This window comes from Sceloporus occidentalis, unplaced genomic scaffold (assembly GCF_023333645.1).
Source record: "Sceloporus occidentalis isolate IW3139 unplaced genomic scaffold, rSceOcc1.0.p SCAF_1, whole genome shotgun sequence".
Classification (NCBI taxonomy): Eukaryota; Metazoa; Chordata; class Lepidosauria; order Squamata; family Phrynosomatidae; genus Sceloporus; species Sceloporus occidentalis.
The window spans coordinates 167,617,082-167,643,226 of NW_028316981.1; the positions used below are offsets into that span (position 1 = coordinate 167,617,082).

General features: G+C 42.0%; 1 protein-coding gene across 3 annotated transcripts in view; it reads left to right on the top strand.

Annotated features, from left to right (window-relative positions):
* The window catches only part of LOC149322674 (cyclic AMP-dependent transcription factor ATF-7), a 134,184-nt gene that overhangs the window by 72,026 nt on the left and 36,013 nt on the right, over positions 1-26,145 (top strand). The window contains exon 1 of one of the 3 annotated variants that reach the window (XM_089481311.1): positions 25,208-25,342. The exons of the other annotated variants lie outside the window; for them this stretch is intronic. The gene's annotated coding sequence lies outside the window, so the exon portion shown is untranslated. Of the gene's footprint in view, positions 1-25,207; positions 25,343-26,145 lie in introns of those variants that run through there. 3 annotated transcript variants of the gene reach the window in all.

Below are 26,145 nucleotides of genomic sequence, written 5' to 3' on the forward strand. Positions count from 1 at the left end.
GATGTGGGTACATGGCCGGTAAATTGTAAGCAAGCATAATTGGTGGCATGATATAACCGTCACTGTTGATCATGCAACACATCTTTTAAGATATTAACCTCCACTTCTAATTTCTATCTTTGTGTCACTTGATTTATGATGCAGATGTTCAAAGCTACTTTGCCACTCCAGCTTTAGCACCAACATATCTTACCAAGTCCAGAAACAATGCACCTGCATGCAATTTTTTAACAGTATTAAAGCCTCTTGCACTCAAGGAAAGGTTCCTCTCGCTACAAGGGTGATTGATTGCACATCTGTACTGTTCGTGAGCAATTATACTGAAACAGTGCAAGAGAAGGGCAGTAAGGCAAAAGGCCTGAATGCTGTCCTGATGGTCACAATGGTTGAAACTTTGTTGCAAGCCATAGGCCCAACCATCTTGTACGACACAAGGAATGTTACAGCACAGCTGAGGACAGATCTTCATGCAGTTCTTCTGTTTCATTTCAACACAAGCCATGATTTCACTAGGCAACATGATGGCATCTGGGTGCCTGGTGCTGTAGCTGGGCCATCCTGGCATTCTTCACAGTATTTCATTTCCCACCTGTAGATGCTTTAAGGCAGGGGTCGGCAACCTCCGGCCTGGCTGCCGCCCCCTGGCTGCTGTTGCCGCCTTTGCCGCCGTCGCGGCGGCCGCCCGTCACGGCTTTTCGCCGCTCTGGGCGCCACCATTTTGGGCGGCAAAATGGCGGCGCCCATAGCAGCCTCTGGGGCTATGGGCGCTGCCATTTTTTCGCCCAAAATGGCGGCGCCCAGAGCGGCCGCCGCAGCAGGCCTCCCAGAGGCCCGCTGCCGTCTCTGGGACCCTCCAGGAGGGCTTCCAGGGCGGCAGGGGGCCTCTGCGGGGTCCGCTGCCGTCCCTGTGGCCCTGCAGGAGGGCTCCCAGGGCGGCAGGGGGCCTCTGGGAGGCCCGCTGCTGTCCCTGTGGCCCTCCAGGTGGGCTCCCAGGGCGGCAGGGGGCCTCTGCGGGGCCCGCTGCTGTCCCTGGGGCCCTGCAGGAGGGCTCCCAGGGCGGCAGGGGGCCTCTGCGGGGCCCGCTGCCGTCCCTGGGGCCCTGCAGGAGGGCTCCCAGGGCGGCAGGGGGCCTCTGCGGGGCCCGCTGCCGTCTCTGGGGCCCTGCAGGAGGGCTCCCAGGGCGGCAGGGGGCCTCTGCGGGGCCCGCTGCCGTCTCTGGAGCCCTCCAGGCAGGCTCCCAGGGCGGCAGGGGGCCTCTGCGGGGCCCGCTGCTGTCTCTGGGGCCCTGCAGGCCGGCTCCCAGGGCGGGAGGGGGCCTCTGGGAGGCCCGCTGCCATCCCTGGGGCCCTCCAGGTGGGCTCCCAGGGCGGCAGGGGGCCTCTGCGGGGCCCGCTGCCGTCTCTGGGGCCTTCCAGGAGGGCTCCCAGGGCGGCAGGGGGCCTCTGGGGGGCCCGGTGCCGTCGCTGGGGCCCTCCAGGAGGGCTCTGAGGGCGGCAGGGGGCCTCTGGGAGGCCCGGTGCTGTCGCTGGGGCCCTCCAGGGGGTCCTCCAGCGCTGGCAGGCCCCCCCCCAGCTTTTTTGCCGGTCCGGTCAGGGGCCAGCAAAAATGGGGAGGCCTGGCCCCCGGAGGGTGGAAGCTCCACCCCCTGCATGTGGCCCCGCCCCGGAGGGTCGAAGCTCCACCCCCCGGCTTCGGCCCCCCAGTCGCCTGAGGGACAGCAACCCGGCCCCCGGCTCAAAAAGGTTGCCTACCCCTGCTTTAAGGATTTCATTTTCATTGGAAATGAAGAATACTATTGCTAGAGCTATAAGGCAATGGTGACTTTAAAGAAATTTTAAACTGTGACCGTGTTCTTGAAAACAGACTCTTTTCAGTTGTCTACTACTCTCCTACCCCCACTGAAACAAAAATGGCAAGGAGAATAGTGCACACCAAAAGATGTGCAGATGGTTTGAGTGGGCCCTGAAACCAAAACTCAGCAGATACCAGTGCCCCATTGTATTGGTTTCTAATGTTACACATAGGAAAGTAGATACCAAACTGTGGGTTCTGAAGTCCCATTATATACAGTGGCATAGTAAAATGGTCTCCATGATATAAAAAGACAAAATCAAAGTTTAATGTAAAGTTGAAGGTTTTCATGGCCGGCATACATATTTTTTGTAGGTTTTTCAGGTTATGAGGCCATGTTCTAGAAGAGTTTACCTGTATTTCTGACATTTTGCCGGCAGCTGTGGCCAGCATCTTCAGAGAATGTTGGAATGGAAGAGAGTGGGGTATATATGCTGCTGGTTGAGAGGAAGTGATTTGCATGTTAATCTGTTATTCTCTTGTTAAATGGCAAGGCCTACAGGGTGTCCCATCCTGGGTGTTTCTTATTTGTATTTGCTGGGTCCTGATTTTGGTGTTTTCCAGGACTGATAGCCAGACTTTGTTTACTTTCAGGGTTTCTTCTTTCCTGTTGAAATTGTTCAGGTGTTTATGGCTCTCAATGGCTTCCCTGTGCATTCTGACCTGATAGTTGTTGGCATGGTCCAGAATTCCAGTGTTTTCAAACAGTATTTTATGCCCAGGATGGGTTATATAACATGTTCTGCTATTGCTAATTTTTCTGGCTGACCCAGTCTGCAGTGTCTCTCGTGTTCCTTGATTCATGTTTGAACACTGAGTTTGGTGGTCCGTAGCTGCACCATATGCGGTAAACACTGGCCACTCCTCACTCCTGGAACCTTCTTCCCTCCTGAGCATGGTTCATCACCTCTTTACCCAGCTTTTTAAAGCTGAGTTAAAGACAATACTATTCAGGGAAGCGTTCTCAGACATCACTTGATTGTTGTTGTAGATTTATCTTTTATTTGTGACCTGCTATATTTTATTATTTAATGTTAATATGTATTAATGTGTATTATGTTAAATTATTTTATAGAATGTACACCATAGGCAGGCTTATTTTATTTTATTTTATTTTTAACTGTATGTAAAGTGCTGTGTAAATTTACAGCGCTCTATAAATAAAGCTTAATAATAATAATAATAATAAACACTTGCAGCTGTGAGAGAGTCTCTCTTGTCTTCACTGAGCACATTTGCTGGATTTTCTTGGTTGGTTTGTGGACCATTTGCAGGTTGTGCTTCTTCACCAGTTTCCCTATTCTGTCTGTGACTCCTTTGATGTATGGTAAAATATCTTCACATTGGGTGGTTGTTTTTCTTCACTCCTAAGAGTTTTTTCTAGGTTTGGCAGCCCTTCTGATGTCTGATCTGGAGTAACCATTAGCCTATAGAGCCCAGTCTAGGTGCTTCGATTCATCTTCCAGGAAGTGGGGTTCACAGATCCTTCTTGCCCGGTCTACCAGTGTTTTTATTGTGCTTCTTTTTTATGGTTGGTGGGTGATGGTTGGAGTTCTTGTGTAGGTATCTGTCCATGTGTGTAGGTTTTCTGTATACTGTGTGGCCCAACCATTGGTTCAGTTTGCGGATAACCAAGACATCCAAGAATGGCAATGTTCCTTCCTTTTCTTTTTCCATTGTGAACTGGATGTTTGGGTGGACATTGTTCAGATGGTTCAAAAACACAGTCAGATCTTCTTCTCTGTGGCTTCAAACGGTGAAAGTGTCATATTGGAAACATGTTGTGGGCTTTTGGGGTGCTGTTTCCAGGGCTTTCTTTTCAAAGTGTTCCATGTAAAAATTTGCTATCATTGGGCTCAGAGGCCAAATCAGAGTTTGTTTTTTGGATTTGTTTGTTTGTTTGTTTGTTTAATATTTTCAAGCTGTGGATGTTTGTTGGTGGATATAAGAAACAAAAACAAGAGCCCAGAGAAGGACCTCTGCACTTCTATGCTGAGCCAAACAAGCAGACTAAAAAAAAAAAAAAGGGGGGGGGGATGCAGAAGCAGACTTCAGGCAAATGAGGCTTATGAAATTAATCTACACTTGAAAATGGAATACCCACTTCCACCCCCATGGCTCCCATTATTGCTTGGGCCAAAGAGTGCAACAAGGCTTCTCTCTCCAAGCCAGCTGAAGGCCTGAACATTCAACAGCAATTTTATTAGCAACAGACGGTGCTTTTTGTTCAGTGTTATATAGCTGGGATTCTGTCTTCTTAAAAGAAATTTGAACCTGGCCAGTACATTCTCAGAAAATTAAAGAGATGAAGACAATGAAGCCTTTGCCCTTAAAAATGAAATATGAAAGTAGTCTTGTCACAGATCGGCACCACAAGGGGTCATCTGCTAAACCACTTTACAGTAGCCACTGAAGCCTGATGCCAGCTGGGCATTTTCCCCAAGGGCAGCAGGCATTCTTCAGGCTGCCAATAAGAGGCTTGCTTTGGACCCTTGCCCATGCCAGTCTTCCTCTGGTATCCCAGGAGTCAGTTAAGAAGTTGTACCATTTGGTCTTTTGATAGCTGATGAGTTTTGGAGACAGTGAAATGGGCTTCTCAGGTGTGAATGCATTTTTTCTTGCCATCGTTCACTATCTTAGGGTATTAGTGTGTTTTGGTTTGGTTTGGTTTTAGGCTAGTCTGTAGCTCTGTTGCTCTTTGCCAGTCAGTGGGCCCTTTACTGTGCACTTGACAGTATTCTCAAAAACAAGTGAACTGGGATTATTACACTCATTCTGTGTTTCAGTACATTGGCACCCATTCTTACATCCATAAATTTCAAACAAGGCAACATAAAACTTTTAAGAAATCTCTTTTGTTCTTTGAAGAAGGACTTTTGCTATTTACCTATTTTATTCTTCTCCCTTCAATCAAAGAAATTGCCAGTTTGGTATTTAGGCTGTTTTGATAATTTTTTTTTTTGTTTCAAATCCTGTTCATTGTTGACTTGCCCCATTGGCTGTTGCACTTCAGTTTGGGACAGACAGACAAGCATGAGAAGGGAAAGAGGTCACTTGAAGTGGAAGATATAAGTACACTGGCAAAACTGTGTGGGGCAAGCTCATGCAAAGCCTGTTTGCATTACAGCTATCAATACAGATACCATCACCACTCAAGTCTTTTTATGAAGGGGCTGCAGCTGGAATGTAAAATGCTTAAAAGCTTTGGCTACTGCTCAGGACTAGTTTAGAAAAGCAATTAGAACTGCAAATGAGACACACAACACACTCAGAGTTGCATCTAGGGATTCAGGAGCAACAAACATGGGAAGGCTTTTCAGTGAAGACTTTATCAGCTCGCTAAGTATGGAGCTAGAATGGGTGCATTGGGAGTTTGCTAATGGACTTGCTAGATTTCATTCTCTTCCAGTTGAAATATCTTTCTTTTTTCCATCCTCCTGTTTATCACTTATCCTGGTTGTGTGCCTCAGAAACTCTGAAGGCATAGGGATCTAGTGAAATCCTACTGAGAATTGCATGTAGTTTCAAACTACTCACTTAATTCTCTCTCTCTCTCTCTGGCCCTTCAAATTGCCTGTGGACCTATGGCAACCCCATAAATTTCATAGGGTTTTTTTTAGGCAAGGAAGTGGTTTTGCCAGTTCCTTCCTCTGAAATATTGGCCCGTTACAGACAGGCAAAATGTGGCGTGGCGGCGGTGGTACTAGGATTAGGGAGCACACACCATGCAGATGCTCCCTAACCCTAGTACGTACTGGCAGCGTCAAAATGGCGGCACCCTGTCTACACGGGTGCCACCATTACAGCGTGACGGATGCATAGCATCCGCACGTCGCATCACACTTGTGACATAATCAGTGCACCATTTGAGCACTTGGGCGTCGCAAGCGTGACACAAAAAGAACCTGCTTTTTGTGGGTTCTTTTTCCGCCTGCGGGAAACCTCGCCATTTGGCGGCTGAGGCTTCCCTTCAGCAGAAACCCAGGCACCGGCAGGCCACCCTTTTTGGGTGGTCTGTCCCGCGCCATTGTCTGCTGAACGTAGTACTGTATTTGTCAAAGTACTAACCAGGGCTGAGCTTCCAAGACCAGATGGGATCTGGTGTCTTACATATTAAAATAAGTATATCTAATAATAATATAATAAGCATCAATTTCTTTGCTTCTGAAAAACTGACAGGATTGCAAAGCCCTTCTGCAGATGGGTAGTGGCAAGTTGTGGTTTTGGTGCTGAAGAAGTGGAGAGTTGCTGTGCAAGTTATGACTAAATATTCTATTTACGTAACAAAGGGATTGGGTTTGGATTGGGGGGGGGGACTTGAAGAATGATTTGAATTCACTCCTGTATATTCCAGGAAATTTGCACCAGTTGTAATGCATACATCACCTTTTGTGCTGGTGCTACATAATGTTTTAAGCTACAACTGTGCAAATAGACCCTATTTATTCTAACAAAAAAGGGTAATAGCTGTCTTTCTCCAGGAGACCACAGTGTAACGTGCCCACTTGCAGGGCTGGGATTACTTCCCAAATTTAGAAGTGTAAGTCTTATGTCGACTCAAACATTATTATTTTTTAGAAAATCCATCTCAAAATAAGGTGTTATTTTTATAATACTATAGTTTGCAGAAAATCAAATGGAAATGTGTTGAACCACTACCTAAGTAAGTTTACAAAAAATGAATCCAGTTTGTAGAAGTCCATGGTTCCAGTGCTGGTAAAAGCATATTTCATTGGTTGGGGGTGGGTGGGGGGGAGCTTTTATTACTTTTCCCTGGGCTTTAGTCTTTGGTGTGTTCCAACTCTTCTTATTTACATTCTCTGTGTATGTTATCCCCAACAGACATTTTAGTCTTCTCTACAGAATAGGAAACATCCAGGGGTAGCCATGTTGGCCATTTAGTAAATCCAATCAAAAATCCACCAAACAGTGATACGTTTATTGGCTAACCAAAATGCACAGTATACATGTTGCAAGCTTTCGGAGCTTTGCTGGCTTCTTCATCAGACAAGATGTTACAAACCAAACAGGAGGGAAAAAATCAAGATGTTAGTCATAGGCCTGCATTTTGCTGTTTCTGTTCTTAGTTAAGATGGTATGGAGGGACAGATCTTGCAGGCTGGCCCCTTCCCCTTCTGGCCACTTGGCAATTGGGAGATTTTCAAAGTCTAGAAAATTTAACACCCATTTGCATCACAACAAATACAGTTCCTTTGGAATCTAATGTTTCCATCCTTGTTAAGCAGAGGACACTGGATTTCTCAAGAAGCCTCCATGCTTTTGAATCAGGAAAACTTTAGATAGTGTTGAGGTAGAACATGCCAATCCAGTCCAAATTTAAGAAGAGAAAAAATGTTTTACCTTTGTTGAAGGTCGAAACCTAAATAGGAAGGTCCCAATTTACTGGCTGACTCTTTAGAATTTCCCTGTTGAGGCTGGAATGCAGTATCTTAAAATCCAGGAAATTTCCAAGGGTAGCCGTGTTGGCCATTTAGCAAATCCAGTCAAAAATCCACCAAACACTGATACTTTTATTGGCCAACCAAAACGCACAATGTACAAGTTGCAAGCTTTCGAAGATTTGCTAAATGACCAACATAGCTACCCCTGGATGATTTCTGGATTTTAAGATACCTCATTATATCAGCAACGGGAATCCTAAAGATTTTTGATTGGATCTATAGAATAGGGTGACATTATCATGTCTGGATGCTATTGCCCCTTATGAATTTTATTTACTGCCTGGTACTTCTGCTTTCTTCTGTATGATGATGATGATGATGATACTTACTGTATTTGTATTCCACTCTTTCCCTAGAACTGGGACTTAGAACAGCTTCACAATATTAAAAAATACAATTAAAAACATAGAAAAAGTGCATTAAAAAGGAATTAAATTATTACAGTGTTAAAATAGATAGGTATTAAATAACAAATAAAATATATTTTTAAAAGATAAAACTGTATAAAACACTTTAAAATGATTTTAGTGTTGCCACTGCTTTTCCTAAGTTACATGGTTAATAATTACAGCTGCAACTGGGCTAGGAATTCTGCAATCCTCCAGATGTCTTCGGACTTGAATTGGCTATGTTAATGGGGCTGCTGGGACTTGTAGTTTAAGAACACCTGTGTCATTGGTACCCCCATCTCACACCTTAATGTAGGAATAAAACTTACTTTTGTGAAAACATGCATAGGATTCCTCTGTAAGAGAAACAGGATAAGCTTTTTAAGTGCTGAGCTGCTAGATTCTATTTCTAAAAATTTGCTGCTCCTGCAAAGATAACAAGATTTTTAAGAGTACAGCTGCTAGTCAGTAAGAAATGGAGCAGTTGAAAGTCTCCAGTCAGTTGTTAATCCTTAAAATTTGACAGCACAAAAATAGCTTTGATTTGGCTTTATGAAGAATGTGTATTGAATGCAAATATTTAAAATATTTTTATTCTAAAAATAATTATGGGAATTAATTTTGTAATTTCAAGATTAACAATCTGTCAACGAGTGACATCTTACATTGTATTCAAGATCATCTACAGATTTTGAGGGGGGAAACTGGCACATAATGCTGTTCCTCTGTAATAATGTGCTTAAGAAAGAAAGTACGTACTGGCATAGAAATCATGGAAGAAGTCGACTTCTCAGTCCACAATGTACTATCTTGTTAATTATATAAACAGCTCTAACAATGACTGGTTTTTCCAATGCAAGTAGACTTCACACTTGCCATTTCACCAACTGGTTCAGGACTGTTAAAAAATTCTTCTTCAGGTCCCCTGTAATCTCTGATCCTTAGCCCTTGACACAAGGGACTTGCCCTCTTGTGAGGAGAAAAAGAGTTGAAATTCATGATCTCAATACTATTTAGCCTAATTCCACCTCCATACCTTGGACAGCATCTAATCATTTATCAGAAAGAACATAAGCAAATTTGCCCATGAAATTGTGTGTTCTAAGCTTGCATGGTTGTGGGAGTAATCGGTGTTGAAAGGTTAAATAGTTTGCCGAATGTCGAAGGCAAAGCCAGTGAATATCAATCAGTTTGTCGGTCTAATTGGCACACGGTTATGGAAAGATTGCTACAATCTTGCAACTAAAACCTGTTTCCTGCCAAGCTGTCTGAGGATGTTCATTTCTGCTAGTCTTCCCATTGTTGCCAGCCTTTCAAGTCCTTATGAAAGGCACTTGCATGTTTGCACTTAAGCAAATGCAGCTTTTGCCAGGAAATCTCAGAATCAGAGTGGTTTGCATTGGTTATTCCTGAGTGTTTGGTTAACATCCTGCTGGCAAATGTTTTCTTTCTTCCATTTAACTGACAAGGTCAGGCTGGATGCCAGAGATGTTTGAAGAGCCCCATATAGCTTCCCATGACACATCTGCCCAGCACTGTAGATTAATTAATCGATCTCCTTCATGTTTTTAATCAGGATATTTTGTGAGACTATTAGCTGCTTTGTCCTCTCTTTTCTCTCTCTCACTTTGAGACACTATTGTCTTTAAACATGAAGTTTGCTTTGAAAAAGATGATCGGTCTGCAGTTGAGAAGCATTTGCAACAGGAAGTGTGATTCATTTAGTAAACAGTAGGACCATGAAAAAAAGGCCATAATCCAGTCTTGTGTTTCTGCAATAGATCCCATTTCTTTCTGAGTGTCTTCTTTCCCTACTCTTCCCTCATTTCAACACATACATAAACATGCTTCCCCTTGAAGTATGATGCATGAAGCATCATCACTGGCTGTCTGGTGAGTGTGCAAATGGCTGACAGGCTTGCACAATTAATTCCTTTTATGTGAGAGGCTCTTCTGATTAATGGGGCAAGCCTTATGGCCAGTGTAGATGAGGCATCTTCGTTTATCTGCATGTCTTACAAAATGAAAGAGCTATGAGTCTGATTTTGCAAGAGGAGATGCATACAGGAGAGAGGAGTTGAACCCTTTCTCCTTCCTCCACCTGCATTATTTGATCCCTCCCATGGAGTGCCAAAAAACAGTTCAAGGAGCAAGGCAAAGCAAAGAAGGAGGTTTCTACACATATACCTATAGTAAAAAATTATGCTTGTGTCTGCAGTTATATTCGCTGAGATGTTAGACACATGAATAGCACACCTGGCTGCCACTATCTTGTCCAGCTTGGCTCTTCAAGTTGTAATCTCAGTATTATTTCAGCAGCTCCGTGAAGCAGGAGGGGAAGTGGCGATTTTGTGCTGCTGTGAGGAATACCAGTAACAGCCACAGCAGTGCTAGTGATGATGGGATCATCATGTGTAACAATCACTGAGATACTGTGGCTAGATGCAGATTTCAAACCTTGCTACATGTACTGACCCAGTTTCATATGCATCTTTCCCAGCTAATGCCAAAATATTTTGTGCATGCAGGAAAATTTCATAATATCTGAAGCGGCCTTTAGAGCTGGTGTAGAATGGTGGGGTATGTGTTTGAGCTAAGTTCAAATATCACTTCATCTGAGTAGATAATTTTTTAAAATTTGGCATCTATTCAAGCCTCAACATCCATCAGTTTGTAAGAGGAAGATAGTATCAGCTTGTCATATAAGGTGATACACATAAAGCACTTGGAGTACACTAGAGTGTTCTCTAAAAGCATGGTGATAATTATTCATGATACTGCTAATTTGTGGGATGCTGGCTTATCACTCTTTTATGTCTTCAGTATCTGAATATGGCCAGTATGACAATATGAATTATGTTAGATTTCAATAACAGATGTGCAGACATGCCTTTTCAGTTCACAAATAACAACAGTGTCCCTGGTCATGTGTGAGGAGTTAAAATTGCATGAAGCAAGCAGTGAGGGTTTTATAAATGAAAAAATAATGATGCTCCCTCCCACCAAGCCACTGATATGCCACAAATATTTAACATGTTGGGGCTGGCAAAGGATGAAAAATATTTTTGGACTAGCAATTTTCTTGTATTTATTTTATTTTAAAAGCTGTTAAGCTATGTGTCAAGTTACCAAAAGGAAATAAAAAGCTGATAAGAATTGTAATAGTCTAGTAAATGCTAATTTTGCAGAATATTTCAGTCTTAACGCTTCTCTTAGTATATCATCATTTACAAGCTAGGATACAAGTAAGATTTATGTAAGGGATGTTATCATAAGCTTGTCTCCCTGTATAAATAAACTGAGAAACAAAAACAACATGGAGTTAATTCAAAAGGTCAGAGAATTGGAACAACATAATAAAAATAATGCAGATAATGAAATCTAGGAGGAAGTTAAAAATTACTGCAGCTAATAAGCAGCAAGAACATTAAACAAATGTGCTTTTTGAGAGATGGCTAGTTGGATAAGTCTGTAGCTGGGAGATTAACAGGAATCAAAATAAGAGGAAATGATTCCTTAGAAGCATTCATAGCATTTTATAAAATAGGCATAGTTCAAATTAGCCACAAGGAACACATTTAAATAAGTTCTTTGTCAATATAGGCATTTTGAGATTAAATAAGAAAATATTGCATAATCTTCCAAGAGATAGAACAGTGCAGAAAGCAAAAGTGAAAAGGGCCTTGGGTTCAGATAGGTTCTCAGTTGAATATTGTAAGTATTCTTTTATTCCTTTGTTTTTTTGAATAATATGTAATAAATGCCACACTCTACAACAAAAATACCAGGATATGGGAATGAAAGAAGGCTTTTTTCAGTTTGTTCATAAATGTTCTAGACTAGCATTAGGGATCAGCAGTGAGGTGGCTGTGCTTGCTGATAACACTAAATTATTTAGAAAGGTAAAAATAACAATTGCAAACAATTCTAAAATTTTCTTTCCAGATTAGGCCAAGAACAATTAAAATGGCCAGTGTTGTTTAATGTATGTAAGTGTACCTTGGCAGAAAAGGTTCCTTATCCAGTTGAAGAAATCCAAATTGGTTTGGGAGACCAAGAAAGAGATTTTAGGATTGTAGTCAATAGCTCGATTAACATGTCACAGACAGCACATGGCTACTGTGAAAAAGGAAAAATCCATGTTGGCGATTGTTAGAATTTTAAAAATTCAACTGTTAATATCATAAATACCCTAGGATTAAATTCAGGTTTTAATCCGAACTAGTATAAACCCATTCAATCAATAGGAATTACATAAATTTGGATTTAGTTTCTCATTGATTCAGTAGGTCTGCTGTAATTGGAATTTACAATTACATTTAGTCCCCTCTCTTCTGATGTTACATTGAGATACTGATAATCTCTAATGATAGGAAAGACCCAAGATTAACAGAATCATAGAGGCCCATCTCTTGAATCAGGCTTAGGAATTTTTGACAAGTTTAACAGAATCAGTAAAATGTTAGAGAGAGGATACCAACAAATACTAGGTGCACTGAACATAACTGTTAAGTGTAAGAAGGATAAGAAGGCTCTATTGATGCAGAAAGAGCTTAAACAACTTGACTGTGCATTTTAGCATTTTAAGCATCGTGTATTAAACATTGACTGGCATTCTGTCAGTCAGTTATGATGTCGTAAGTTAGATTTATGGCCTTATAACTGTTCCCTGTTCACACTTATGTTTATGGTGGACTATGGCTCTGAAGACCAGAGTCTGAATTCCCCCCTCAGTCTTGGAAACCCAGTGGGTGATCTTGGGAAGTCACTCTCTTTGAGCCTCAGAAGAAGGCAGAGGCAACCACCACCACTACCCCCAAACAAATCTTGACAACAAAACTCTGTGGTAGGTTTGCCTTAGTGTTGCCATAAGTTGGAAAAGATTAGAATGTACACAACAACAACAATCATCTATACCACAGTCATAAATACTCCCAAAATCCAACTTAAAATCCAGCCAGCTGCACTGAGGGATGGAGTTCTGTGGTGCTGTTAAACTGGGCGTTGAAGGATGAACCCTGCAATCCACCCCTGCCAGTGACCAGCAGTGTGCTGATGACTTGCATTAGAACCACATTGGGGGTCCGGCTTCTGCTCAGCTTGCCATCAGTTGCTGGGGTGGCTGGATGCATTAGCCCTATTCACCAGCTGAAGACCTCTATCCCTTGTGGCAGCTGGCTGGATTTTAAGGTGGGCTTCTGGGGTTACATCAGGAAACAGATCGCAGCAGCAACATCATGGCTACATGTCTGATGTAGGATTTCAGCCACTGTTTTTAAAACATCTGTAGTTTATTATGAACCACATAATTGGTTAATGGTCAAAAATCAGAAACAAGACATTACAATTTGGCCTAGAAATGATTGTGCCTCTGTGTTCTTATTTGCAGGGAGTATTGGAAGTTGCTCTGATCAGCTCTGATACAGCAGGTGATATGCTTGAAGGATACAAGCCATTGATGTGATTATTTTCACTAATAAATGTAACTGAAGTAATGAGTCAATGGGCCAACTGACATATAAATATGAATAGGATTGTGCTGCATATCACTGATCAAAGTGATATACAGCACTTTGGAATCAAGATATTTTGCCATGAAAAACAGAGCATCAACTCCCCCAGTACCAAAGTCTGAGTATTCCAGAAGTATGCCTGCCTGGCAGTTGTAGTATACTGCAAAATTAAATAACTACCATTTGCTTCATTTTCAGGACACCATTCTCAGACTGTTTGCAGCAGCCACCTCAGTCTGTTTCTTAGCACAGAGATGTAGCCATGTAAATGCACAGTCATGAGTGTATATGTGTATATAATATATATATATATATATATATATATATATATTATATTTATTTTCTATCCTGCCTTTTGTCCAGATTGAGACTCAAAGCGGCTTACAATGATTTAAAAAAAATGTTAGAAATCCACAAAATACAAAAGTTAAAACACAATTAAACAATTAAAAATATTAAAACCAAGTTGAAACATAAATAATTAAAACACACACATGCACCAGTACAACAGTTCACAATAGGCAATAGCATGTACATTTCTAAGTGATTTACAGTCTGTAAGCTGGGTACTCATTTTGCTGGCCTACAAAAGGATGGAAGGCTGAATCAACCTTGGAGCCCTGGGATTAAGCTCACAACCTTATACTGCAGTATGCAATATCCTGCACATTTATGTAAGGTGGGCCTTATATAATCACTCATCAAATGCCTTTCAGAATAGAAAAGTCATTGCTTGTCTGTGAAAAGAAAATAGGGAGGGTGCCAGTTTATCTTCTCTGGGAAGGAAGTTCCAGAACCTATATTTATTGTGTTTAGTGAAGCTTACTGCTAAATAAAGGTGGAAGCCCAAGGTGTGGGGTAGGCTGTATAAAATGAACTTCTACGACCTGCAAATTTAATAGGACATAGAAAGTGTACTTGAAGTAAAGGCACACTCTGCTCAGTGTATTTTCTCCATTTAATTGTACAGATGCAGAAATAGTGCTGGTGGAGCAGAGGTGGAGGAGGATCAAGCAATTAAAAATTAATTTATCTGTCATTTATGCAGACAATATTTGTTTTGTGGTGCCATAAAAAGTAGGGCTGGGGAGTAGGAGTAAAGAGTAAAGGAATAAAAATTTTTTTACAGGAGTAGGAGTAATCACCACTACTCCCCAGCCCTGATAAAAAGCAATTTTTAGGAAATTCAGTGGGTCCTTGTCCCAAATAAATGTACCTAAAATTGTAGTCCTTGTAACCTTGAATTAAGTCCCATTGGGACTTATTCCTGAGTAAATAGGAACATCCCTGAAACAGATAAATGGATGAGGAAACTCTACAATCTGCCACTTTACCTCCCCACAGATTAACATCCAATTTGAAGTCAAAGGCTTTCATGGCCAGCATCTATAGTTTTTTTGTGAGTTTTTTGAACTATCTGGCCCTGTTCTAGAAGAGTTTATTCCTGATGTTTTGCCAGCATCTGTGGCTGGCATCTTCAGAGAATCTCTAAAGATGCCAGCCACAGATGCTGGTGAAACATCAGGAATAAACTCTTCTAGAACAGGGCCACATAGCCAAAAAAACCCCACACAAAACGTACATGCAGTTTTTCCACCCTCATCCTATGCCCTTGGCTATGGGATGAAGAGCAGTATAAAAGGGAATCGGAGGCACACTGTCCCCCCTGTAGACTTTAGAGGCTTCTCACCACCACCTACCACCCCTGAAAAAATTGGATGGGGGGGAAATCCCCTCAAAATGTCCTGAAACTCCCATTGTAAGCCCCAGACAGTCCTTTCTTTTCAACAGAAAGTGATTCAGAGGTCAATTTAAAGGTTATTGCCTGTTTGGGGGGGGGGGGGGGGCTCTTCTGGACTTACGGTGAAATATGTTGAAAGTGCTGCACACAGCCCCTACCAGATGTTTGGGAGCTATATAAACAAATACTTTTAAAAAATGGATCCATGGGGGCTACACTTTCCTTACCCTTGTTCTACTGAAAACTCAAAGGAAGGGGGGATAGTGCAGACACAGAAGCAGCAAACATGGCAGCCCTGTATTTTCTTATCCCTGAGAACTGGTTTGCCTGAAGTAATGTGGGGAATAACATCATAGTTTACTTCCTGCTGTGCCACTTTTTCTGTCTACATATTTTCTCCACAAATAAAACAAACTAGCTTTATGTAATAATCCCTTGTTCCATGTCCTAGTGTCTGGAGCAGCAGGAAAGAATCTTGCTCTGTCCTCGGTGTGACATTCCTTAAAATATTTAAACATGACTGTCATGTCACCTCTTCACCTTCTCTTCTCCAGGTTAAACATACCCTACTCCCTAAGCTGCACCTCAAAAGGGTGATGTTCAGCTTTTGGTCACCACTCTATGCTTGTATACATTAATCCCTTAAGTAATGTGTGTGTATCACACAACCGGGCAAGTGGGTGGGTTATGGATAACATGAGTTCCTCTGTTGATGCAGGTACATTCATGGACATTAATATTACTTCCAGAGTTCATATTGAAGTGTTCTAAAGAAGTCAGTATGAGGAACAGGTTAAAACCTAAACATTAGTCTTTTGAATGAGGTATTATTGAAGGTATTATTGAGGATGTGGGGAAGGAGGAATTATGTGATTGTGTGCTCTAAGTTATGAGCCTAAGTTATGCACACTTTTCTTCCTCATCCTTGAGGAAGGGGATACATTTTGCTTGGGTAATAGCATGGAAGAGTGAAATTAATTTAAATGAGTGGATCAAGGGAAGTTATAGTGCCACTCTTTTCTGCTTTGGTCAGGCCTCACCTGGAATACTGCGTCCAGTTCTGGGCACCACAATTCAAAAAGAACATTGAGAACTGAAGCGTGTCCAAAGGAGGGCAATGAAGATGGTGAAGGGTCTGGAAACCATGCCCTATGAGGAACGACTTAGGGAGCTGGCTATGTTTAGCCTGGAGAAGAGAAGGTTAAGATGTGTTATGATAGCCCTCTTTAAATATTTGAAGGGATGTCATATTGAGGAGGGAGCAAGCTTGTTTTCTGCTGCTCCAGAGACTAGAATGTGGAATAATGGATGCAAACTGCAGGAAAAGAGATTCCACCTCAACATTAGGAGGAACTTTCTGACAGTAAGGGCTGTTCAACAGTGGAACAAACTCCCTTGGAGTGTAGTGGAGTCTCCTTCCCTGGAGGTCTTTAAACAGAGGCTGGATGGCCATCTGTCGGGGATGCTTTGATTGGGAGTTCCTGCATGACAAGGGGTTGGACTGGATGGCCCTTGTGGTCTCTTCCAACTCTATGATTATATGCAGGAGTCAGACGACAGGATTTTAGTACAGGCCCTTAAGTGCTTGGATAATGTTGGCTAGAATCAGGTTATACAAAATGCTGTGGCACAGCTGTGTTTTTAAAAGGGTGTTAGTCAGCATTAGTCACTTCCACTGTTCAAGAAATTTGTCACATTCACATACTGCCTTTTCAGATGAATACTTGCTTAAAATGGACCCATGGCTTACTTCTTATTAGATGAATTGTCCAGTGGTTGGAGAGGATTCTTGTCCCAACCATCTGTTCTGAAGAACATACATTTAGTACTGGTTCCTCTGTGCAGTTAGAACTGCTTCTTGACTTGAATGTCACTTCAGGTCTAGAGCAGGGGTTCCCAAACATTGGTCCTCCAGATGTTTGGGACTTCAGCTCTCAGATTTCTAGACTGTTGGCCAAGCTGGCTGGGGTTTCTGGGAACTGAAATTCAAAACATCTGGAGGGCCAAAGTTTGGAACCACTGGTCCTAGAGGATAGGAGAAGAGACCTTCAGTTAGTGTGTGATAAGGCACAGATACCCATCCGTATGTTGGTCGGTAGAATCACATCAGCTCAGTATCTCCTTCTGCTTCACTAGGCCCATCAATATTTTTTTTGGCAATGAGACTACTGTGCATAACATATATGTGTAAAATGGAGTGTTTCAGCAGTTGTATCTTACCCACAAAACTATGATGGAAAAAGCTGAACGAGTCCAGGTTTTCCTCTGTATATAACCGGTTAAAGACATGCACTTTTAATGCCTCTTCTTACCACTGAGAGACTACTCCCCAACTGACTATGAAGCAGTGTTACCTGGCTTTGTGCAGAAGCCTCCATAAAAAAGATTCAGGGCTTCAGTGAAGGCAGACCAAAAAAACAGATGCTTCAGGATCACAGATCCAAAGTTTGTTCAGACATGCCACTGTGGCTTGTACTCCAAGGCTGCTCCTAGGCAATAAATAGGAAATATTTTTCTGGTGGGTGTCACTGTCACTCAAACAATAAAGTTTAAAATTTAGGTCAGCCATTTTAAACCTGGTGTTTGTGAACAAGGAGGAATACTATGGACTTGTGATGAATATATTTTTCCAACTTGCTGGATTGATTTTTTTAAAAAATCTAGCTATTTTTAATTTTGTTATTTCTGGCTCAAGCTTAGGCAGTGGGCAATGTTTGAAGTAGCATACATTTTCAGATACTGAGACTTGGCTTGCTCATAACATAAATAAGTGTTGCCCAAGAATGTAGCTTGTATTTCTGATTTAGTTTATAACAACAAAAGAACATGGATTAATCATACTTCAGGATGTAAGCACATTTTTTTAAAAAACCTAAAAGTTATATATCCACATGGGTCTCTAGAGCTGACAGAGCCAAAAATAACATTTTAGGATTTAAGCATGAGGCAACATTCTGAGACTCTATATTGCTCATAAATGCATTGAAAACCCTGTTTCCCAAGAGACACGTCTAGTTGTGGGTTTCCTGATTTCAGCAAGCTGCTAATAAAATTGAAGGAAAAATAACTTCTTTCCTCTAATGTTGATCTGATTTTTTTTCCTCCAAGGTTGATCTGAAAAGGTACTATATATCTTATAACTGAATAGTTTCAGATACAGACATCCTGTTGCAGTAGTGATGGAAATGGTGGGCTTGGAGACGAAACAAAAGGAAGTTGTTTCAGTGTATTTGCCACGGTTCAGATTCTTTCCAACCAAAACATTATTCATCATTCCCTTTGCATGTTTACCATCCAACAGATTTGTTCAGTGAAATAGGTAATTATGCCTATTTGGTTTTTTGTCTTAATTCCCCCCCTCGCCCCGGCACGCTTTATAAAATGCAATTCCCTACACCATTTGCTGGATCAAAGATAAGGCATGATTAAAATCACAAACATACAACATTGTATACAACAGTAAAAATAAAATCCAGGCCATAAAATATAAAACCAGTGGTAGCACCAGCACAAGACAATGGCATAAAAGATGTAAAAGAAACTTATTAGGTGTGAAAACAAAAACTCCAGCCAGTAGCTGTTGTCATATTAAATGACTATCAACACAATGGGAAATGTTAAATGCTCATCATTCATAGTAGATTGATCTGTTATACTGTATCAGTGAGTCTTGTGTGTGTTGACAAATATTATGCTAGATGGATGTATGGATGTGAGACTTGGACAGTGAGGAAAGTGAATAAAAAGAAAATCAACTCATTTGACACGTGGTGCTGGAGAAGAGGGCTGAAGATACCTTTGACAGCCAAAAAGACAAACAAATAGGTTCTTGATTAGCTCAAGCCTGAACTCTCCCTGGAACCCAAGATGATGAACTTGAGGCTGTCCTATTTTGGCCACATCATGAGAAGGCATGACTCACTAGAAAATAATGCTAGAGGAGGTAGAACGAGAGGAAGAGGCAGTAGAAAGAGAAGAAGACCACTTGCCAGATGGCTAGACTCAGTCAGGAAGGTCATGGGCCTAAATTTACAGGACCTAAGCAAAACAGTGGAGGACAGGGAGTCTTGGAGCTGTCTCATCCATGGGGTCACTCCTCCCTCCCCAACTGTCATCTTTCGGCCTCTGAGGGAGAGAGTAGGCAGGCCCAGTTCCATCAGGGGCTAGCCTGAAGAAAGAGGCTCCTCCCTCCCTAACTGTCATCTTTCGGCCTCTGAGGGAGAGAGAAGGCTGGCCCAGTACCATCAGGGGCTAGCCTGAAGAAAGAGGCTCCTCCCTCCCTAACTGTCATCTTTCGGCCTCTGAGGGAGAGAGTAGGCTGGCCCAGTTCCATCAGGGGCTAGCCTGAAGAAAGAGGCTCCTCCCTCCCCAACTGTCATCTTTCGGCCTCTGAGGGAGAGAGTAGGCTGGCCCAGTTCCATCAGGGGCTAGCCTGAAGAAAGAGGCTCCTCCCTCCCTAACTGTCATCTTTCGGCCTCTGAGGGAGAGAGTAGGCTGGCCCAGTTCCATCAGGGGCTAGCCTGAAGAAAGAGGCTCCTCCCTCCCCAACTGTCATCTTTCGGCCTCTGAGGGAGAGAGTAGGCTGGCCCAGTTCCATCAGGGGCTAGCCTGAAGAAAGAGGCTCCTCCCTCCCCAACTGTCATCTTTCGGCCTCTGAGGGAGAGAGTAGGCTGGCCCAGTTCCATCAGGGGCTAGCCTGAAGAAAGAGGCTCCTCCCTCCCTAACTGTCATCTTTCGGCCTCTGAGGGAGAGAGTAGGCTGGCCCAGTTCCATCAGGGGCTAGCCTGAAGAAAGAGGCTCCTCCCTCCCCAACTGTCATCTTTCGGCCTCTGAGGGAGAGAGAAGGCTGGCCCAGTACCATCAGGGGCTAGCCTGAAGAAAGAGGCTCCTCCCTCCCTAACTGTCATCTTTCGGCCTCTGAGGGAGAGAGTAGGCTGGCCCAGTTCCATCAGGGGCTAGCCTGAAGAAAGAGGCTCCTCCCTCCCTGTCATCTTTCGGCCTCTGAGGGAGAGAGTAGGCTGGCCCAGTTCCATCAGGGGCTAGCCTGAAGAAAGAGGCTCCTCCCTCCCTAACTGTCATCTTTCGGCCTCTGAGGGAGAGAGAAGGCTGGCCCAGTACCATCAGGGGCTAGCCTGAAGTAAGAGGCTCCTCCCTCCCCAACTGTCATCGTTCGGCCTCTGAGGGAGAGAGAAGGCTGGCCCAGTTCCATCAGGGGCTAGCCTGAAGAAGAAGAGCCCTCCCTCCGGTCCATCTGCCTTGGTCCAGGCCTCAGAGGGAGAGAAGAATGCTGGACCTGATTCCCTCCCTCCCTCATCATTCCCTTCTCCTTTTGTGTCGTGTCTTTTAGATTGTAAGCCTGTGGGCAGGGAACTGTCTGTTATCCCCTCTATTGTAAACCGCTCGGATTCCCAGTGATTGGGCGGTATATAAATAAAACCTATTATTATTATTATTATTATTATTATTATTATGAGTCAGAGCTGACTTCAGGGCAATTAGCAACAAACAAATTCATTTGGATCCCTTCTCTTGATGATTATGCAGTAGAAAAAGGAAGGACGCTGCAACCGGCGGTGGCAGACCGCCGCTTCTCGGCGGTCTGTAACGGGCCTTAGGTCTTTATTTATGATTCAAGCTTAATTTCTTTAAAATCTATTCAGGATAATTTAGTAATCAGCTAATGGATTGCTTTCTTGGGACCCAGAATTCATATATTACAGGTTTTAATTATATTGGGCATTTACATATGCACAGCTCAGAGGTAAGCAATGTGCAGCCTCAAGGCTGATCAGTTGGCCTCTCTGGACTATCTTTTTTTTTCTTTTTGCAGGGGTAGGGTGGGAATTAATTTCTCCTGCATGTTTTCAAGAGCTTCAGATTATCTTTCAAATAAGTTGCAACTTTTTTTTTAAAAAGTCCCCAACAGATGTTTTTGCACTTCTAGACATTATTTGGTTTTTGGCATTTTCAGCTACCTGTGTGGCCTTAAAGGGTCCCATGAACAGATAATTGACCATTAGACCTATTATAGTTGCCCACTCATACATGCTTTATTTGTGATATATATGTTTTCCTCCTTAACCAAAGATGAATAAAATAACAATAGTTTAATCGTTAAGAACAACGGATACAAAGCATTATCCAGTGAAGGGAATCCTTTCCTTAAAAGGGACACTAAAGTTTTAGTTTTGCCTGAACTCACTTCCTTGTCACAAGGGTTATGCAGCTTGAGTCTCCCTTGTATGGAATTCTGAAATTCTGCAAAAACCAAAAAGCTTTTTCATGGCTTGCTAAGATAGTGAAGTCTTTGCTTTCTGATGGTTCAGTGTACACAGACTTTGTTTCATGAACAAAATTATTAAAAAATACTGTATAAAATTACCTCCAGGATATGTGTATAAGGTGTATATGAAACATAAAAGAATTTTGTGTTTAGACTTGATTTCTAGCTCCAAGATATCCCATGATGTACATATATGCAAATACAGGTATTCCAAAATCCAAAATACAGTTGGCCCTCCACATCTGCAGCTTTGGCTTTTGTGGATTTGATTATTTGGTTTTGATTAATACTGTATGTTCTTTCTAGGAATCTCTAGGTCCTCCAATGCAACTTTGCCAGAAGTCGACCATAGAGATGTGCTGGAGAACCTAGAAGTTCCAAGAGAAAACACTTCTCTAGGCATTTGTAGGTCCTCCAGCATGATTCTGTGATCAACCTCTGGCAGATGTTGACCATAGAGTTTCACTGGAGGACCTAGAAGTTCCTAGAGGATGTTCGCTTAAGGTAAAAAGAATAATGTTTTGGGTTTTTCACATGGGCCTTTTGCCCCTAACCCCAGCAAATATGGAGGGACCACTGTATTTCTGGTCCCAAGCATTTCAGATAAGGAGGACTCAACCTGTAACAGCTTGCGTGAAGGTGGTGAAGGACGGGTGGAGAAACACAGACTTCCAGTGTTGGGTGGCAGCAGTGTGTCTATAGTAAACAACTGAATAAAGTTTAAGCTGGGAAAGTACAAGATTCTGCTCTAGCCAATCATACCTCAACCATGTGTGCCTCCCTGCAACATAAACTCGAAGAGGACCAGCCCTCCCTTCAGCCACCATCTGGAAGGGGAGAGAGGCAGGCGAGCTCCACCAGGCCTGCCTGGAAGAAGCAGAGCCCTCCCTCCGGTCCATCTGCCTTGGTCCAGGCCTCAGAGGGAGAGAAGAATGCTGGACCTGATCCCCTCCCCCCTCACCATTCCCTTCTCCTTTTGTGTCATGTCTTTTAGATTGTAAGCCTGCAGGCAGGGAACTGTCTGGTTAAAAATAATAATAAATGTAAGCCGCCCTGATAGCCATTAAGGCTGAAGGGTGGGATATAAAAACCTAAATAAATAAATAAATAAATAAATGTAAGATAAATGGCAGCTGCTTCCAGAATCTCCTACTGAGCACTTGTAAACAGTAAAACAAAGGGAAAAGGAGAGGACAGCCTTGCTTCACCAGTTAACCCTAGATTTTTTTTAAAGCATAGATCAATACGTATGACCATCAAAATGGAAATCATCCAAAAAACAGAGGCTGGTGAGAGAAAGAAAAAATCATTCCTGGATGCATTTGGAAGAAGTTTTCAACTGGTCTCTAGAAGGGTCAAAATATTTTAGTTTATTTATGCAAGACATAGCTGACCTGGCTATTTCATTTCACATGTTTTACAGTTAGATTAAACATGTTGACTTACTTTGCAAGGGCCGTGTTTTTGGGTGATGTCAGAATCATTCTCTTCTTGTTATTTCTTCCTCTGGTGTCAGATTTTCTGTTAAGGACGTTATGTCCAGGAACATTTCTACTTCATTAGCAGAAGTATACTTGTATTTCAAACTGAAGCCTGTGTCTTTAGAGGGGAACAGAAAGTACATGTTTAGGGCTAGCAGGCTTAGTTACATGCTAATTTGCATAGAAGGAAAAGTGCCATCTAAGCAGCTTGTTATTGTTACTGCAAGACATGGCAGAAAAAGTGATTATCTGATTAAATTCTCCCCTTAGTACATATCTCAAAGGTAGAGAAGGCTGTTCAGAATCTGGATTTGGCAGCTAGGGAGGTAGCTGAAACCCTGATGGTATGATTCAAACTTTTACATTTTGTTTCATCATTTCATCTCCTTTGTGGAGAGACAAGATTTAGAGCTGATGTACTATAGTTAGCCACCATATTTTGTCTTTGATTAGAAAGCAGTGGATTTTGTTTCGTTTTCATTCAGTATAACATTATAGAAGTGCTAAAAACCTATGAAAAGTTATACAAGTTGTCTCACTTATCTGGAATTCTGAAATCGGAAATAGTCTAAAATCCAAAATTGTCCACATGGGTGACTGAGATAGTGACACTTGTGCTTTCTGATGGTTCAGTATACACAAACTTTGTTTCATGCACAAAATTATTTTTAAAAATTGTGTAGTGTATATGAAACATAAATTAGTTTCACGTTTAGACTTGAGTCCCATCTCCAAGACATCTCATCATACACACACACACACACACACACACACATATGCAGAAGTTCCAAAATCCAAAAAATCTGGAAATCCAAAACACTTCTGGGGCCAAGCATTTTGGGTAAGGGAGACTCAATCTGTAAAACATCTCAAGAGTAGAACAATGTTACTCAAAGTGATAGCCCATTGACCAGTGGTTCACAGCAAGTTTTCTGGGAAACAAAGAAATAGTTGAACACAAAAATTGTACAGGTCCCTGGCATGTTAGAAAAATAAGTGTTAGTCTCCTTTATCAGATAGCCTGAGAAGCATTGGTGTAGAATGAAGGCTCATGCCCTCTGCTAGTAGTTTTGCCAGGTTTTCAAAAACAGAAGTAATGGACAGTCAAAATGTATGACATGCAGGACTGACAACCAGGAAGTGCCTATTAGCAAGTTTGTGTTCTAAATACCAAATTAAGGTACTGGTTGCAGTCCACTTCTGACATGTATTTATCTGTAAAATTAGCATATTGTTCACATTTATACATTGCATATGTCTTAATTAAGAGTCCACACCTTCAAAATATGGGATTTCGGGGTATCTTGTTCAGTCTAGATAAAAGGAATGGTTTTCTAACTCTCAAATAGACAGCTTCCTTTTTAATAAGGGACACCTGCCCATCTTTTCAGAGCCAGCATGGTGTAGTGATTTGAGTGTTGGGCTATGACCCTGGATACCAGAGTTTGAGTCCCTGCTCAGTAATGGAAACCCACTGGGTGACCTTGGGCAAGTCACACATTCTGCCCCAGAAAACCCCGTGATATGTTTGCGTTAGGGTCTCCATAAGTCAGAAACAACAACCAGTCCTATAAGGAACAAGTTTTCTGGTCTCAAATGAAAGGCATGCCTTATAATAAGGGACACCTGGTAACCCTGTCTTCTAGAAAAACTGTGATGTGGGTAAGTGATGAATCTTTGTGGATTGAGTGTGGTGAACAAGTATTCCAGATCCAGTTAACTAAGTTTAAGCCAAGTGGGAAAGACCTGGACTTCTCCCCATTACAAAATTCCAGGTTCCTTGGAGATTGCTTCAACAGTTTGGGTTCAACTCTGAAATAAATAAAAGAAAGCAACCATACTGCATGCCTTACCCATTAGCAAGAATGGGAAAGAACAGTGTTCTAGCTTAGAGCCTGACATTCATCTTTTAGCTGGGTAGCCTCCAGCTGTTATGCCCCTCCCCTCAATTTTCTTTTTTCCTTTCCTTTTTTTTTACTGTGTTGTAGAGAAATGTGAGGAGCTTTGGGCAATCTCCTAGTGATTCTTCATAGTCTCTATGACTCATGTAATTGGGTCTGTGCAGCAACTTCATTTTGATGAATCTAAACTCCTGGGCAGAGATGTGTACTCAGGCCCTAAATGCACTTCTCCCCCAGCAGCGTGTCTTGCTTCCCCCTGCCTCATGCTGGACCTTAGGCCAGCTTGTGGATCTATAGGATCTCTGAGACAAAGATTTGCTGCGACACACCTCTAAAGGTGTGCATCAGAATTCCTATCTGAGGTTTTTGTGACAGCATGAAGAAAATTTGTGGGATTGCACCAAATTTAGCTGAAGATCAGAATAGAAGCTAGCAATCTTTGCAGTTGTACTTTATGGAGAGACTTGACTTACATCTTCATGTGCCATGATTATGTGGCAGTGGTCTCATTATCACTCCTTGCTGAAATATAGCATGGTGTCACAGCACTTACTTTAAAAACCTGATGCCACAAATCCTTCCATAGTGGCAAATAAATGAGCTTGACTCCCAATTCCAATGCTTTATAGTCCTGCTGCCACTGCTTACCATCCCAACAAAGCAAACTCTCTCTGTTTGTTTAGTGCCAGACTGTGGTGTCAAAGGAAGAAGACTTGTAGATGTGGGTTTTAATTTTATTTTCCTCATTGAATATATTATTTTTAAAGCTGCTTCTGGGATGTGGCAGATTTGCTACTAAATGCTTTAGTTTGTTACTTCCAAAGAAAATAACTTGCTTTCATGCTGCCTTCACTCTTCACTCATCTATCTCCTTTAAAATTCATGCCTTTTTTTTTTTTTTGCTGAGATGTTGAAGAGAAAGACAAAAGAAGCATTGAAAACATCCCAGTAAAGGGCTTAAAGTAATATCAACAAGTAATATTTAGGATTTTACATTTTTTAAAAGTATTGTTTTGTCCACCTACACTGAAGGGTAGACGTTAGTTAACCATTTTAAACTGTGAAATTATTCATGTATCATGTAAAACAATACTCTATGTACCTAACCATTTTGCTGAATAGAGCTCCAAAAGTTGCACTTAAGAGCATTATAGTGGAAAGGAGAGTCCATTAACCATCAAATTATGAAAACAAATCTTAATTTTGAGCTTATTTGATGGGGGGTGGGTCAGCTGCTGCTGCCCCTCGTCTTTCCAGGCACCCACACTGGGTGACACCAGCCCTAGTGATGTCACTGTTTACTATTAAGATGATTTGCCACAGACATAGAAACTAGAAATATTAGTCTTACAAAATTAGAAGGATCCCCCCAAAAAAGTCTTAATCAGCCTTTCTCAATTTTATACCCTGGAGCAACCCTTGAAATCATTATCACATCTTAGGAAACACCTATGTAAAAATTATTATATCTGCAGCTTAAGGGGGTTGTTTTTGTTCTAGCAACCTCTTGTGTAACCCTAAGTT